Raw genomic sequence first — 11,314 nt, forward strand, 5'->3', positions numbered from 1 at the left:
TGCACGTTGTGCCTTTCTGATCTAGGGCAATGTAGCACACCCAGAGCAGAAGTTCTGCTTCAGCCAGATAAGGCCTGCAAAGAAACTGTGTTTCACAGGCCTTTGTAAGAGATGTTCCCGGTAGGCTGTAAGAGCACTGTGCAGAGCGAGTTGTTTCTTAGCTTCCCAAAGAGCTGGAAGCAAGATGCTCTGGGGCCCAACTCGCCCTTTGGAAAGAAGCCTGCACGTTGTGCCTCTCAGCTCTAGGGCAATGTAGCACACCCAGAGCAGAAGTTCTGCTTCAGCCAGATCAGGCCTGCAAAGAAACTGCGTTTCACAGGCCTTTGAAAGAGATGTTCCTGGTAGGCTGTAAGAGCTCGGTGCGGAGCGAGTTGTTTCTTAGCTTCCCAAAGAGCTGGAAGCAAGATGCTCTGGGGCCCAACTCGCCCTTTGGAAAGAAGCCTGCACGTTGTGCCTTTCAGCTCAAGGGCAATGTAGCACACCCAGAGCAGTAGTTCTGCTGCAGCCAGATGAGGCCTGCAAAGAAACTGCGTTTCACAGGCCTTTGAAAGAGATGTTCCAGGTAGGCTGTGAGAGCACTGTGCAGAGCGAGTTGTTTCTTAGCTTCCCAAAGAGCTGGAAGCAAGATGCTCTGGGGCCCAACTCTCGCTTTGGAAAGAAGACTGCACGTTGTGCCTTTCAGCTCTAGGGCAATGTAGCCCACCCTGAGCAGAAGTTCTGCTTCAGCCAGATGAGGCCTGCAAAGAAACTGTGTTTCACAGGCCTTTGTAAGAAATGTACCCGGTAGGCTCTAAGAGCACTGTGCAGAGCGAGTTGTTTCTTAGCTTCCCAAAGAGCTGGAAGCAAGATGCTCTGGGGCCCAACTCGCCGTTTGGAACGAAGCCTGCACGTTGTGCCTCTCAGCTCTAGGGCAATGTAGCACACCCAGAGCAGAAGTTCTGCTTCAGCCAGATCAGGCCTGCAGAGAAACTGCGTTTCACAGGCCTTTGTAAGAGATGTTCCCGGTAGGCTGTAAGAGCACTGTGCAGAGCGAGTTGTTTCTTAGCTTCCCAAAGAGCTGGAAGCAAGATGCTCTGGGGCCCAACTCGCCCTTTGGAAAGAAGCCTGCACGTTGTGCCTTTCAGCTCTAGGGCAATGTAGCACACCCAGAGCAGAAGTTCTGCGTCAGCCAGATCAGGCCTGCAAAGAAACTGCGTTTCACAGGCCTTTGTAAGAGATGTTGCCGGTAGGCTGTAAGAGCACTGTGCAGAGCGAGTTCTTTCTTAGCATCCCAAAGAGCTGGAAGCAAGATGCTCTGGCGACCAACTCGTCCTTTGGAAACAAGCCTGCACGTTTTGCCTTTCAGCTCTAGGGCAATGTAGCATACCCAGAGCAGAAGCTCTACTTCAGCCAGATCAGTCCTGCAGAGAAACTGCGTTTCACAGGACTCTGTAAGTGATGTTCCCGGTAGGCTGTAAGAGCACTTTGCCGAGTGAGTTGTTTCTTAGCTTCCCAAAGAGCTGGAAGCAAGATGCTCTGGGTCTAACTCGCCCTTTGGAAAGAAGCCTGCACGTTGTGCCTTTCAGCTCTAGGGCAATGTAGCACACCCAGAGCAGAAGTTCTACTTCAGCCAGATCAGTCCTGCAGCGAAACTGCGTTTCACAGGCCTTTGTAAGTGATGTTCCCGGTAGGCTGTAAGAGCACTTTGCAGAGCGAGTTGTTTCTTAGCTTCCCAAAGAGCTGGAAGCAAGATGCTCTGGGGCCCAACTCACCGTTTGGAACGAAGCCTGCACGTTGTGCCTCTCAGCTCTAGGGCAATGTAGCACACCCAGAGCAGAAGTTCTGCTTCAGCCAGATCAGGCCTACAGAGAAACTGCGTTTCACAGGCCTTTGTAAGAGATGTTCCCGGTAGGCTGTAAGAGCACTGTGCAGAGCGAGTTGTTTCTTAGCTTCCCAAAGAGCTGGAAGCAAGATGCTCTGGGGCCCACATCGCCCTTTGGAAAGAAGCCTGCACGTTGTGCCTTTCAGCTCTAGGGTAATGTAGCACACCCAGAGCAGAAGTTCTGCGTCAGCCAGATCAGGCCTGCAAAGAAACTGCGTTTCACAGGCCTTTGTAAGTGATGTTCCCGGTAGGCTGTAAGAGCACTGTGCAGAGCGAGTTGTTTCTTAGCATCCCAAAGAGCTGGAAGCAAGATGCTCTGGCGACCAACTCGCCCTTTGGAAAGAAGCCTGCACGTTTTGCCTTTCAGCTCTAGGGCAATGTAGCATACCCAGAGCAGAAGTTCTACTTCAGCCAGATCAGTCCTGCAGAGAAACTGCGTTTCACAGGACTCTGTAAGTGATGTTCCCGGTAGGCTGTAAGAGCACTTTGCTGAGTGAGTTGTTTCTTAGCTTCCCAAAGAGCTGGAAGCAAGATGCTCTGGTGACCAACTCGCCCTTTGGAAAGAAGCCTGCACGTTGTACCTTTCTGCTCTGGGGCAATGTAGCACACCCAGAGCAGAAGTTCTGCTTCAGCCAGATCAGGCCTGCAAAGAAACTGCGTTTCACAGGCCTTTGTAAGTGGTGTTCCCGGTAGGCTGTAAGAGCACTTTGCATAGCGAGTTGTTTCCTAGCTTCCCGAAGAGCTGGAAGCAAGAGGCTCTGGGGCCCAACTCGCCGTTTGGAAAGAAGCCTGCACGTTGTGACTTTCAGCTCTAGGGCAATGCAGAACACCAGAGCAGAAGTTCTGCATCAGCCAGATCAGGCCTGCAAAGAAACTGGGTTTCACAGGCCTTTGTAAGAGATGTTCCCGGTAGGCTGTAAGAGCACTGTGCAGAGCGAGTTGTTTCTTAGCTTCCCACAGAGCTGGAAGCAAGATGCTCTGGGGCCCAAATCGACCTTTGGAAAGAAGCCTGCACGTTGTGCCTTTCAGCTCTAGGGCAATGTAGCACACCCAGCGCAGAAGTTCTGCTTCATCCAGATCAGGCCTGCAAAGAAACTGCGTTTCACAGGCCTTTGTAAGAGATGTTCCCGGTAGGCTGTAAGAGCACTGTGCAGAGCGAGTTGTTTCTTAGCTTCCCAAAGAGCTGGAAGCAAGATGCTCTGGGGCCCAACTCGCCCTTTGGAAAGAAGCCTGCACGTTGTGCCTTTCTGCTCTAGGGTAATGTAGCACACCCAGAGCAGAAGTTCTGCTTCAGCCAGATGAGGCCTGCAAAGAAACTGCGTTTCACAGGCCTTTGTAAGAGATGTACCCGGTAGGCATAAGAGCACTGTGCAGAGCGAGTTGTTTCTTAGCTTCCCAAAGAGCTGGAAGCAAGATGCTCTGGGGCCCAACTCGCCCTTTGGAAAGAAGCCTGCACGTTGTGCCTTTCTGATCTAGGGCAATGTAGCACACCCAGCGCAGAAGTTCTGCTTCATCCAGATCAGGCCTGCAAAGAAACTGCGTTTCACAGGCCTTTGTATGAGATGTTCCCGGTAGGCTGTAAGAGCACTGTGCAGAGCGAGTTGTTTCTTAGCTTCCCAAAGAGCTGGAAGCAAGATGCTCTGGGGCCCAACCGCCCTTTGGAAAGAAGCCTGCACCTTGTGCCTTTCAGCTCTAGGGCAATGTAGCCCACCCAGAGCAGAAGTTCTGCTTCAGCCAGATGAGGCCTGCAAAGAAACTGGGTTTCACAGGCCTTTGTAAGAGATGCTCCCGGTAGGCTGTGAGAGCACTGTGCAGAGCGAGTTGTTTCTTAGCTTCCCAAAGAGCTGGAAGCAAGATGCTCTGGGGCCCAACTCGACCTTTGGAAAGAAGCCTGCACGTTGTGCCTTTCAGCTCTAGGGCAATGTAGCACACCCAGCGCAGAAGTTCTGCTTCATCCAGATCAGACCTGGAGAGAAACTGCGTTTCACAGGCCTTTGTAAGAGATGTTCCCGGTAGGCTGTAAGAGCACTGTGCAGAGCGAGTTGTTTCTTAGCTTCCCAAAGAGCTGGAAGCAAGATGCTCTGGGGCCCAACTCGCCCTTTGGAAAGAAGCCTGCACGTTGTGCCTTTCAGCTCTAGGGCAATGTAGCACACCCAGAGCAGAAGTTCTACTTCAGCCAGATCAGTCCTGCAGCGAAACTGTGTTTCACAGGCCTTTGTAAGTGATGTTCCCGGTAGGCTGTAAGAGCACTTTGCAGAGCGAGTTGTTTCTTAGCTTCCCAAAGAGCTGGAAGCAAGATGCTCTGGGGCCCAACTAGCCCTTTGGAAAGAAGCCTGCACGTTGTGCCTTTCTGCTCTAGGGCAATGTAGCACACCCAGAGCAGAAGTTCTGCTTCAGCCAGATCAGGCCTGCAAAGAAACTGTGTTTCACAGGCCTTTGTAAGAGATGTTGCCGGTAGGCTGTAAGAGCACTGTGCAGAGCGAGTTGTTTCTTAGCTTCCCAAAGAGCTGGAAGCAAGATGCTCTGGGGCCCAACTCGCCCTTTTGAAAGAAGCCTGCACGTTGTGCCTTTCACCTCTAGGGCTATGTAGCACACCCAGAGCAGTAGTTCTGCTGCAGCCAGATGAGGCCTGCAAAGAAACTGCGTTTCACAGGCCTTTGAAAGAGATGTTCCAGGTAGGCTGTGAGAGCACTGTGCAGAGCGAGTTGTTTCTTAGCTTCCCAAAGAGCTGGAAGCAAGATGCTCTGGGTCCCAACTCTCCCTTTGGAAAGAAGACTGCACGTTGTGCCTCTCAGCTCTAGGGCAATGTAGCACACCCAGAGCAGAAGTTCTGCTTCAGCCAGATCAGGCCTGCAGAGAAACTGCGTTTCACAGGCCTTTGTAAGAGATGTTCCCGGTAGGCTGTAAGAGCACTGTGCAGAGCGAGTTGTTTCTTAGCTTCCCAAAGAGCTGGAAGCAAGATGCTCTGGGGCCCAACTCGCCCTTTGGAAAGAAGCCTGCACGTTGTGCCTTTCAGCTCTAGGGCAATGTAGCACACCCAGAGCAGAAGTTCTGCGTCAGCCAGATCAGGCCTGCAAAGAAACTGCGTTTCACAGGCCTTTGTAAGAGATGTTCCCGGTAGGCTGTAAGAGCACTGTGCAGAGCGAGTTCTTTCTTAGCATCCCAAAGAGCTGGAAGCAAGATGCTCTGGCGACCAACTCGTCCTCTGGAAACAAGCCTGCACGTTTTGCCTTTCAGCTCTAGGGCAATGTAGCATACCCAGAGCAGAAGTTCTACTTCAGCCAGATCAGTCCTGCAGAGAAACTGTGTTTCACAGGACTCTGTAAGTGATGTTCCCGGTAGGCTGTAAGAGCACTTTGCCGAGTGAGTTGTTTCTTAGCTTCCCAAAGAGCTGGAAGCAAGATGCTCTGGGGACCAACTCGCCCTTTGGAAAGAAGAATGCACGTTGTACCTTTCTGCTCTGGTGCAATGTAGCACACCCAGAGCAGAAGTTCTGCTTCAGCCAGATCAGGCCTGCAAAGAAACTGCGTTTCACAGGCCTTTGTAAGTGGTGTTCCCGGTAGGCTGTAAGAGCACTTTGCAGAGCGAGTTGTTTCCTAGCTTCCCGAAGAGCTGGAAGCAAGATGCTCTGGGGCCCAACTCGCCGTTTGGAAAGAAGCCTGCACGTTGTGACTTTCAGCTCTAGGGCAATGCAGAACACCAGAGCAGAAGTTCTGCTTCAGCCAGATCAGGCCTGCACAGAAACTGGGTTTCACAGGCCTTTGTAAGAGATGTTCCCGGTAGGCTGTAAGAGCACTGTGCAGAGCGAGTTGTTTCTTAGCTTCCCAAAGAGCTGGAAGCAAGATGCTCTGGGTCTAACTCGCCCTTTGGAAAGAAGCCTGCACGTTGTGCCTTTCAGCTCTAGGGCAATGTAGCACACCCAGAGCAGAAGTTCTACTTCAGCCAGATCAGTCCTGCAGCGAAACTGCGTTTCACAGGCCTTTGTAAGTGATGTTCCCGGTAGGCTGTAAGAGCACTTTGCAGAGCGAGTTGTTTCTTAGCTTCCCAAAGAGCTGGAAGCAAGATGCTCTGGGGCCCAACTTGCCCTTTGGAAAGAAGCCTGCACGTTGTGCCTTTCTGCTCTAGGGCAATGTAGCACACCCAGAGCAGAAGTTCTGCTTCAGCCATATCGGGCCTGCAAAGACACTGTGTTTCACAGGCCTTTGTAAGAGATGTTCCCGGTAGGCTGTAAGAGCACTGTGCAGAGCGAGTTGTTTCTTAGCTTCCCACAGAGCTGGAAGCAAGATGCTCTGGGGCCCAAATCGACCTTTGGAAAGAAGCCTGCACGTTGTGCCTTTCAGCTCTAGGGCAATGTAGCACACCCAGCGCAGAAGTTCTGCTTCATCCAGATCAGGCCTGCAAAGAAACTGCGTTTCACAGGCCTTTGTAAGAGATGTTCCCGGTAGGCTGTAAGAGCACTGTGCAGAGCGAGTTGTTTCTTAGCTTCCCAAAGAGCTGGAAGCAAGATGCTCTGGGGCCCAACTCGCCCTTTGGAAAGAAGCCTGCACGTTGTGCCTTTCTGCTCTAGGTTAATGTAGCACACCCAGAGCAGAAGTTCTGCTTCAGCCAGATGAGGCCTGCAAAGAAACTGCGTTTCACAGGCCTTTGTAAGAGATGTACCCGGTAGGCATAAGAGCACTGTGCAGAGCGAGTTGTTTCTTAGCTTCCCAAAGAGCTGGAAGCAAGATGCTCTGGGGCCCAACTCGCCATTTGGAAAGAAGCCTGCACGTTGTGCCTTTCAGCTCTAGGGCAATGTAGCACACCCAGAGCAGAAGTTCTGCTTCAGCCAGATGAGGCCTGCAAAGAAACTGCGTTTCACAGGCCTTTGTAAGAGATGTTCCCGGTAGGCTCTAAGAGCACTGTGCAGAGCGAATTGTTTCTTAGCTTCCCAAAGAGCTGGAAGCAAGATGCTCTGCGGCCCAAGTCGCCCTTTGGAAAGAAGCCTGCACGTTGTGCCTTTCAGCTCTAGGGCAATGTAGCACACCCAGAGCTGAAGTTCTGCTTCAGCGAGATCAGGCCTGCAGAGAAACTGCGTTTCACAGGCCTTTGTAAGAGATGTTCCCGGTAGGCTGTAAGAGCACTGTGCAGAGAGAGTTGTTTCTTAGCTTCCCAAAGAGCTGGAAGCAAGATGCTCTGGGGCCCAACTCGCCCTTTGGAAAGAAGCCTCCACGTTGTGCCTTTCAGCTTTAGGGCAATGTAGCACACCCAGACAGTAGTTCTGATGCAGCCAGATGAGGACTGCAAAGAAACTGCGTTTCACAGGCCTTTGTAAGAGATGTTCCCGGTAGGCTGTGAGAGCACTGTGCAGAGCGAGTTGTTTCTTAGCTTCCCAAAGAGCTGGAAGCAAGATGCTCTGGGTCCCAACTCTCCCTTTGGAAAGAAGACTGCACGTTGTGCCTTTGTGCTCTAGGGCAATGTAGCACACACAGAGCAGAAGTTCTGCTTCAGCCAGATCAGGCCTGCGAAGAAACTGCATTTCACAGGCCTTTGTAAGAGATGTTCCCGGTAGGCTGTAAGAGCACTGTGCAGAGCGAGTTGTTTCTTAGCTTCCCAAAGAGCTGGAAGCAAGATGCTCTGGGGCCCAACTCGCCCTTTGGAAAGAAGCCTGCACGTTGTGCCTTTCAGCTCTAGGGCAATGTAGCCCACCCAGAGCAGAAGTTCTGCTTCAGCCAGATGAGGCCTGCAAAGAAACTGGGTGTCACAGGCCTTAGTAAGAGATGTACCTGGTAGGCTCTAAGAGCACTGTGCAGAGCGAGTTGTTTCTTAGCTTCCCAAAGAGCTGGAAGCAAGATGCTCTGGGGCCCAAATCGCCCTTTGGAAAGAAGCCTGCACGTTGTGCCTTTCAGCTCTAGGGCAATGTAGCACACCCAGAGAAGAAGTTCTGCTTCATCCATATGAGGCCTGCAAAGAAATTGGGTTTCAGAGGCCTTTGTAAGAGATGTACACGGTAGGCTGTAAGAGCACTGTGCAGAGCGAGTTGTTTCTTAGCTTCCAAACTGAGCTGGAAGCAAGATGCTCTGGGGCCGAACTCGCCCTTTGGAAAGAAGCCTGCACGTTGTGCCTTTCTGCTCCAGGGCAATGTAGCACACCCAGAGCAGAAGTTCTAATTCAGCCAGATCAGGCCTGCAAAGAAACTGCGTTTCACAGGCCTTTGTAAGAGATGTTCCCGGTAGGCTGTAAGAGCACTGTGCAGAGCGAGTTGTTTCTTAGCTTCCGAAAGAGCTGGAAGCAAGATGCTCTGGGGCCCAACTCGCCCTTTGGAAAGAAGCCTGCACGTTTTGCCTTTCAACTCTTGGGAAATGTAGAGCACCCAGAGCAGAAGTTCTACTTCAGCCAGATGAGTCCTGCAGAGAAACTGCGTTTCACAGGCCTTTGTAAGAGATGTTCCCAGTAGGCTGTAATAGCACTTTGCAGAGCGAGTTATTTCTTAGCTTCCCCAAGAGCTGGAAGCAAGATGCTCTGGGGCCCAACTCGCCCTTTGGAAAGAAGCCTGCACGTTGTGCCTTTCTGATCTAGGGCAATGTAGCACACCCAGCGCAGAAGTTCTGCTTCATCCAGATCAGGCCTGCAAAGAAACTGCGTTTCACAGGCCTTTGTATGAGATGATCCCGGTAGGCTGTAAGAGCACTGTGCAGAGCGAGTTGTTTCTTAGCTTCCCAAAGAGCTGGAAGCAAGATGCTCTGGGGCCCAACCGCCCTTTGGAAAGAAGCCTGCACCTTGTGCCTTTCAGCTCTAGGGCAATGTAGCCCACCCAGAGCAGAAGTTCTGCTTCAGCCAGATGAGGCCTGCAAAGAAACTGGGTTTCACAGGCCTTTGTAAGAGATGCTCCCGGTAGGCTGTGAGAGCACTGTGCAGAGCGAGTTGTTTCTTAGCTTCCCAAAGAGCTGGAAGCAAGATGCTCTGGGGCCCAACTCGACCTTTGGAAAGAAGCCTGCACGTTGTGCCTTTCAGCTCTAGGGCAATGTAGCACACCCAGCGCAGAAGTTCTGCTTCATCCAGATAAGGCCTGGAGAGAAACTGCGTTTCACAGGCCTTTGTAAGAGATGTTCCCGGTAGGCTGTAAGAGCACTGTGCAGAGCGAGTTGTTTCTTAGCTTCCCAAAGAGCTGGAAGCAAGATGCTCTGGGGCCCAACTCGCCCTTTGGAAAGAAGCCTGCACGTTGTGCCTTTCAGCTCTAGGGCAATGTAGCACACCCAGAGCAGAAGTTCTACTTCAGCCAGATCAGTCCTGCAGCGAAACTGTGTTTCACAGGCCTTTGTAAGTGATGTTCCCGGTAGGCTGTAAGAGCACTTTGCAGAGCGAGTTGTTTCTTAGCTTCCCAAAGAGCTGGAAGCAAGATGCTCTGGGGCCCAACTAGCCCTTTGGAAAGAAGCCTGCACGTTGTGCCTTTCTGCTCTAGGGCAATGTAGCACACCCAGAGCAGAAGTTCTGCTTCAGCCAGATCAGGCCTGCAAAGAAACTGTGTTTCACAGGCCTTTGTAAGAGATGTTGCCGGTAGGCTGTAAGAGCACTGTGCAGAGCGAGTTGTTTCTTAGCTTCCCAAAGAGCTGGAAGCAAGATGCTCTGGGGCCCAACTCGCCCTTTTGAAAGAAGCCTGCACGTTGTGCCTTTCACCTCTAGGGCTATGTAGCACACCCAGAGCAGTAGTTCTGCTGCAGCCAGATGAGGCCTGCAAAGAAACTGCGTTTCACAGGCCTTTGAAAGAGATGTTCCCGGTAGGCTGTGAGAGCACTGTGCAGAGCGAGTTGTTTCTTAGCTTCCCAAAGAGCTGGAAGCAAGATGCTCTGGGTCCCAACTCTCCCTTTGGAAAGAAGACTGCACGTTGTGCCTCTCAGCTCTAGGGCAATGTAGCACACCCAGAGCAGAAGTTCTGCTTCAGCCAGATCAGGCCTGCAGAGAAACTGCGTTTCACAGGCCTTTGTAAGAGATGTTCCCGGTAGGCTGTAAGAGCACTGTGCAGAGCGAGTTGTTTCTTAGCTTCCCAAAGAGCTGGAAGCAAGATGCTCTGGGGCCCAACTCGCCCTTTGGAAAGAAGCCTGCACGTTGTGCCTTTCAGCTCTAGGGCAATGTAGCACACCCAGAGCAGAAGTTCTGCGTCAGCCAGATCAGGCCTGCAAAGAAACTGCGTTTCACAGGCCTTTGTAAGAGATGTTCCCGGTAGGCTGTAAGAGCACTGTGCAGAGCGAGTTCTTTCTTAGCATCCCAAAGAGCTGGAAGCAAGATGCTCTGGCGACCAACTCGTCCTCTGGAAACAAGCCTGCACGTTTTGCCTTTCAGCTCTAGGGCAATGTAGCATACCCAGAGCAGAAGTTCTACTTCAGCCAGATCAGTCCTGCAGAGAAACTGCGTTTCACAGGACTCTGTAAGTGATGTTCCCGGTAGGCTGTAAGAGCACTTTGCCGAGTGAGTTGTTTCTTAGCTTCCCAAAGAGCTGGAAGCAAGATGCTCTGGGGACCAACTCGCCCTTTGGAAAGAAGAATGCACGTTGTACCTTTCTGCTCTGGGGCAATGTAGCACACCCAGAGCAGAAGTTCTGCTTCAGCCAGATCAGGCCTGCAAAGAAACTGCGTTTCACAGGCCTTTGTAAGTGGTGTTCCCGGTAGGCTGTAAGAGCACTTTGCAGAGCGAGTTGTTTCCTAGCTTCCCGAAGAGCTGGAAGCAAGATGCTCTGGGGCCCAACTCGCCGTTTGGAACGAAGCCTGCACGTTGTGCCTCTCAGCTCTAGGGCAATGTAGCACACCCAGAGCAGAAATTCTGCTTCAGCCAGATCAGGCCTGCAAAGAAACTGCGTTTCACAGGCCTTTGTAAGAGATGTTCCCGGTAGGCTGTAAGAGCACTGTGCAGAGCGAGTTGTTTCTTAGCTTCCCAAAGAGCTGGAAGCAAGATGCTCTGGGGCCCAACTCGCCCTTTGGAAAGAAGCCTGCACCTTGTGCCTTTCAGCTCTAGGGCAATGTAGCACACCCAGAGCAGAAGTTCTACTTCAACCAGATCAGTGGTGCAGAGAAACTGCGTTTCACAGGCCTTTGTAAGTGATGTTCCCGGTAGGCTGTAAGAGCACTTTTCAGAGCGAGTTGTTTCTTAGCTTCCCAAAGAGCTGGAAGCAAGATGCTCTGGGGCCCAACTCGCCCTTTGGAAAGAAGCCTGCACGTTGTGCCTTTCTGCTCTAGGGCAATGTAGCACACCCAGAGCAGAAGTTCTGCTTCAGCCAGATCAGGCCTGCAAAGAAACTGCGTTTCACAGGCCTTTGTAAGAGATGTTCCCGGTAGGCTGTGAGAGCACTGTGCAGAGCGAGTTGTTTCTTAGCTTCCCAAAGAGCTGGAAGCAAGATGCTCTGGGGCCCAACTCGCCCTTTGGAAAGAAGCCTGCACCTTGTGCCTTTCAGCTCTAGGGCAATGCAGAACACCAGAGCAGAAG

Source organism: Equus caballus, chromosome 12 (assembly GCF_041296265.1).
Source record: "Equus caballus isolate H_3958 breed thoroughbred chromosome 12, TB-T2T, whole genome shotgun sequence".
Taxonomy (NCBI): domain Eukaryota; kingdom Metazoa; phylum Chordata; class Mammalia; order Perissodactyla; family Equidae; genus Equus; species Equus caballus.